General features: G+C 38.1%; 1 long non-coding RNA gene across 3 annotated transcripts; it reads right to left on the bottom strand.

Annotated features, from left to right (window-relative positions):
- Positions 1-502: 502 nt before the first annotated feature.
- Positions 503-4843, bottom strand: LOC125689120 (uncharacterized). 3 transcript variants are annotated; one of them, XR_007375052.1, is made up of 3 exons: positions 4790-4843; positions 1661-1848; positions 503-1157 (listed from the first exon to the last, which is right to left on the bottom strand). It is a non-coding gene; the product is annotated as an uncharacterized LOC125689120 (long non-coding RNA). The 3 variants fall into 3 exon arrangements; XR_007375051.1 differs by having other exon boundaries at positions 503-1151; XR_007375050.1 differs by having other exon boundaries at positions 503-1848.
- Between the last annotated feature and the right edge of the window lie 1119 nt (positions 4844-5962).

Here is a 5962-nt window from a genome sequence, read left to right as displayed (position 1 = left end):
AATCAGGCCTGCTCACTAGGAGACCCCAGCCATTTCCTTAGCCATTTCAAAAAAAGCAAAAGAAAAGTCACCTAATAGAGCAAGCCCAAAATAGATAGGCTGAAAGAACACCTGACCACACTGCCATACTAGACCATTCTGGCACATTAAAAAGCTTGATGGAAGTATAAATATAGTTTACTCCCACTCGAAGACCCTTTTGTCCTATTTGCTTCAGATTTCATCTGATTTAAAAACTGAAAATTTAGAAAGATGTGTCTTTTTGAAGACAGATTATTTTATATGTCAGTTGCATGTTAAGCAAAGGAGTTATCTCTTTTTTTCTTTTATTTTTCTTTTCTCAAAAGCAAACTACTCCAAGGCAATTTCAGTGTGTACAATAGTTTAGGACAAAGTGGCAGCTACAAGTTTCTTGTTGCCTGACACATAAGTATATTCTCAGAACAGTATTTAACTTGGCATGAAAAATATCCTTCTCAGAAATAGCACAAGTATGCAAAAAAAAAAAAAACAAAAACGTAACTTCTCACTCTAGAGGAGTCATGCTAATAATATTTTTAAGTTATTCATCTCTGTGATAATATTTGGAGAATACCTAGTTTCTAACCAAGGCTGTTTAGGTCAAGCCTGTAGTATGCACGACACAGAGCCATCCTGGATATACCCAAAATATTTAATTGGTAGGCTGCTGTTTGTACCAAAAAAAACCTTTGTTTTAGATTTCTGGTCTCACAGATATTTCACTATGGGATAATTTGTGTCCCTCTGAAAGTGATGTAAAGGACTATTCCATCCTATCTCTAAGGAGATGTCTGTATGTTTCTATAGTCAATACAAAGTCACTTTCACCATGAAGGCAATCAGGGACACTCAGCTTGGTACAGTGTCTTGGGACCTGATTCAGGGTTACTGGGAAAATCACTTTGCATTCTGGGTCCTTTTCCTGATCTCTGCAATGACAGGTGAAACCAGCACATGGTGTTCAGTCCTTCCAGAATGGTCTTTTGTCTTCTGCTGATGGAGCACCACTTCATCTGTTGCACCAGTTGACTGACAATACAAGATCTGGAATGAAGTAAACTGTACAGCAGTAGTTTCACGAGGCAATTTTACAGGCCATTTGTTGGTAGTAGGGGTGAAGTGTGTCATTCCTAATGCTCAATTTGCAGTTATTAAAAGACAGAAGAGAAAAAAGAACAAACAAATTTAATCCAGACAGGAATGCATGTTTCCATGCTGAGATGTTGTAAGCACAGTTACAATTTACTGAGCTCAGACAGACTTGAGAGATACATGTTTTCTGATTACTAATTCCAGAGTTATTTTGGGTTTTAATGTTAAACAACAGTGAGGAAAAATATCTACTTCATATATAAGAATATACATATGTAAAATTCATAAATATTAATATACTTTGAGGAGTAAGGACTGAATTTCATCACTATCATTCCATTTTAATATAAGTTCCCTCTTTAACTGTTATATTTGACTCCTAGAAGTTGGTTGTCTTTTTTGTTTCCTTGTGCAGGCACCTCTGAAGAACTCAGGAGAAGAACATGCAGTTTTCTGGTTCCTGGCTAGCTAGCTTATGTATGTGCCAAACATGCTCAGATCAACAATTTTAGAACTAAATGTATTACAAGCATCTGCTGATGCATACCTTGAGTTATGTACGGAAATTCAGAATAACAGAACAGCAGAATTTGTTTTGAAGTTCAGGCACCTCAGAGTTTGTGGCTGTATCTCAGTTCAGGATTTCCACACATCTTCATTCTATTTTGGATACTGCAGTCTGCTGTGTCTGTGATACTTTGGTCCCCACTACACTTCAATATCTGTGAAGAAGTTCTGAGATAAGACAAATTATTTTAAATTACCTAACTGTATTGCACTGTGAACTGTACTAAGCAGTTTTGCTAAATATCATGCGCAACTCGCTGTGAGTCAGATGCTCTCTCTTGGGAGGAATGTTTCCATGCTGAACACCTAATTAGAGATGCCCAGACTAGCAGTTTGTTCAGTATCCTTATTTTGAATAGCTACAGGAGGTGCTGACACATGATGTTCAAATACTTCTCCAAAGACAGAGGATGGCAGTCATCTCAGTCTCCCCAGCGTGACACGCATTTACAATTCCTTCGCATCAGTCCTCCTGAGGGCTGACAGATAACAAGGCACTTTGAATATGATCTGCTGCATTTCAGTATTATCACTGGCTTCTAATAACATTTGAATGTGGAATAACAGGTAGAAGAATTATTAACCACATTGCAAAACACTCAGAACAGTTTGGTTAGGAACAATGGCTGCCTTCAGCTTTCCTAGTTACCTGGAGTTTCAGACATCAGTGCATCTGACAGTTTCTCAGATAGGACTAGAAATACCAAGCAGTCCTTTAATTTTATTTTTGTTGCTATGTTTCCATCATGTTTTTGTCAGTACCCCTTTCTTTTCACTATGCTTTGGAAGCAGGCAAGAAGGAACCATAATTTGGATCTTTCAGAGGCCCGTAGCCTTAGGAAGGCACCCATAGCAGACCCAGTAAATGAAAAAGAGGGGCAGGATTTCACTTTACCCTCATATGTAACACATTCACATTTTGTGAATGTGAACCACCCACATTCCTTTGTTTCTGTGCACACTTCTGTTTGCCATTTCAGTATTTAACCTTCTGTTTCTGAAAGATTTGCTGGGACTAGATTATCATTACGGTCCTTTTCAGCCCAAGCAGTTCTGTGATTCTATGTAGTAGAATCTGTAGATTCTACTAGAAAGTCCAGTACACAACAGTCCAAGAGCTCACTGAACTCTACCACTATTAGACTGTATCTTTCAAGTTTTTGGAGAAGTTTGTGCTGTTCAGCAAGATCAGTATTAGCAACATTAACACTAATATTCATATGGGAGCTCTGATCCGACCTTGAGCTCTGTGAATCCTGAAGACAATACTTAAAGCAATATAAGTATCATCTTCAATGCCATTACGATTAGTATGAGTACATATAAATTTCAGTGTCCAGAGATCAACAATAATTCTAGCTGATGATCTCTCTGAAAGCTCATAAAGTCTGAATACAACAACATCAGTAATACAGAAATCAGAACTGTCTGAAAAATAGTTGTGAATACAGAATTTTGCCTTTCACTATTACAGAGCAATGGCAAGCCAATCCAAGTTTGAAATTCATTAAAATGAAGTGCATCTCCGCACTGTACACAAGTGAGGATGTTTGACAAATCTTTAACACCGTTGTTATTCCTATGCATTTCAAACCTTCTTACCTCAGTTCTGTGAATACCTAAGTTCTCAGGCAAGGTATAGCTGAACCGAAATATTAATAGGACAAAAGACTCGCTGTCAGTTTCTGATTGGTCAGTGCCACTCCAATGATGCAAGAAAATAGCAAACCTCTGTGGTGCATTGTGCTGAGGTTGTCAGTAACTGCTTTATGGCTTCAAAATAGTGCAAGAGAGCAAGGTAGATGAGTGTAGAGTATTATTGAATATGACTCAGATTTTCACAACTGTTCTTCTTTGTCTTCATTCAGCTTTAAAGAAAATATATTAACTGTGTCCAGGCTATGATAAAACTACTAGAGTTATCCAGTGTTGAATGAATAATTATTTTTAATAAGAGGTCTGGCAGTAGTTCTTAGCTAGAAGTGATATCCCAAAGCAAGTGTTTAGACTCATTAAGGGCCTAATACCCTGGGAGAATGAGCTACTGCACATCAGCTGATCAACTGCAACCACATCTGCATTCACATTTACTATAAGCACTTCCATGAGGCTGAGCCTTAGTGTGCTTAATACATGCTACCATGCTTTGTGGTCATACACCTCCCACCTCTAGCTACCAAAAGTCTTCTAATATGTTAGAGGACTCTGCTGAGCATCAGCCTACTCTTCTTAAAAGTGTCTGAGGATGGGACATTCAAACAGGGCTATCTGTGCCAACGTTTTCAACCTCATTTTCCTGGTTTTATGTTATTTTACATCCTAACTCTTCAAGTACCTGTCAATTCAGGGATATAAGACCAATTCCTGAAAGGGTCATGTTTTTTAAAAATCATTGGTTCTGCCAGAACTTTGTGTTTGAAGGTGGCATTCCTGATAAAGCAATACGCCATCTGAGTAAGCTGTGCTCAATCATCTTTTTCTTAAGAGAATCTAGTAATGAGTCTAATACATATATAAATGAAGGAGGATTAATCTTACTGGCTAAGAAAGCGTCTGAGAGATTTGTAGATCATAGTAATATAGAATCATAGAATCATTAAGGTAAGACCTCTAAGATCATCTAATTCAACAGCACATTTACCATCAATATCACTCACTAAACCATACATGTTTCCTGAACACCTTTACTGGCAAGTACCTTGACGTGACTCAGGGATAACCTTACTGGGGCAGGAAGACAGAATATGAGAGATTTGAAGCAAGAGAGCAACGTGTTCGGTAAAAGGCTTACACCTCTGTTGTAGTAGAAGTTGTCTTACAACAAACAAATGCAGTGGAGCATGCAAGATTTGGCATGGGAAAAGTCATCTTTCTACATCTTTACTTTCAAACCCAGTAATTCCACTCAAAAATTAACAAATCAAATGACACGGTTTTGAGACCAGTTGCAATGCGGCATTTACAATGAGAAAAGACTCCTAACATGTTCTAGGATAAATCTTGAATGGTAAATATATAATCAATGAATATTCAGGTGCTATAACTAAGAAGTACACAAGAGAGTTTGGCTAAGCAGGTTATTACACCAAAAAAAGAATAAAGGTCTTACCCATGCCCTGGGCTGATTAGAAAATTCCAAAGGAGGGATTGCCAGAAAGAGATCCTTCCCCATTGGTAGTCAGCTCTTAAATAGGTGTAGGAGGGGTGGAGCCAAGCTTCCTGCAGCACAGGTGAATTGCCTTCAGCTGTGCTCCCAGGGCTGACTGACTCATTGCTCACCTCAGGTAAACAATCAGAGGTTCAGGTGGTGATTCAGCAGTTTCCATAATAGATTAGCCACTGATCAGTGAGTCTGAGGTAAATGCAATAGTATGGAAGAAGAGCTCTCTTCCATGCATATTTCTTTATACAAGTTGCACAAGATTGTTTTATCAGAATGATTGTTTCATTATGCATCTGTCATTTTCTAGGAAAAGGATTTCCTTCATATATCTTACCCATTTCTCTGGGCTGTAATAGCACTTCCTTGGCTTTTTAGCTGGCCAGCACTAACATGGTTTCTGGAGGTCTGACAGGAGATTTCTGCAAAAAAAAAGACCACCTCCACCACCATCCCAGTCTCCAAGGGAATTCCAGAGTACAGAATAAATTTACCTATCTTATGCTGCACACTGTGGGAACAAAAACTTTGCCTACAGGGAAGAATTTGATAAATCCCCTCTTAAAGAGAGCTCCTTCATTTCTCAAATTACCTGAGCGGATAGCTAGTATCATATGGGCAACTTTCTGTTATATCAGAGGCAGTAACTGGTGAATTAATCCTTTACACATGCAGAAATGGAAAATGTCTGCAAGGTCAGAATGTAAATAAACAATATTCATTTGTCTCTTCCATCATCTCATTCATTCACCCTTCTTATAGATTAATGAAGTATCAGTAGATGTGTTAACAAAGAGGCAAACCAAATGAGATTTACTATAGCAGTGATATTCTTGCAGTATGGAATTCTGAACGTTTAAAGAACAGCCTTCAAACTACCTTCAAAAGCTACATCCTTCTGGAATTCCAGTGAATTAATGCTTATTCCTCCATTTCTAATGGTACACGCAGCATAACTCTAGTTACTGTAATGTCATATCATGGGAAAAGACAAAAGCTGTTTATAAAGATCTGGAAACAAATTTCCCTGTACATGTTTCACAGCACCTGTATAAATTATTTTTCGTATTGGTGCTAGGTGATGCAAAAAATACTTAGGGCTATTTCAGTGATCCTGTAGGT

The sequence above is a fragment of the Lagopus muta genome, chromosome 2, assembly GCF_023343835.1.
Source record: "Lagopus muta isolate bLagMut1 chromosome 2, bLagMut1 primary, whole genome shotgun sequence".
Classification (NCBI taxonomy): domain Eukaryota; kingdom Metazoa; phylum Chordata; class Aves; order Galliformes; family Phasianidae; genus Lagopus; species Lagopus muta.
This window is presented reverse-complemented; position numbering and strand designations above follow the sequence as displayed.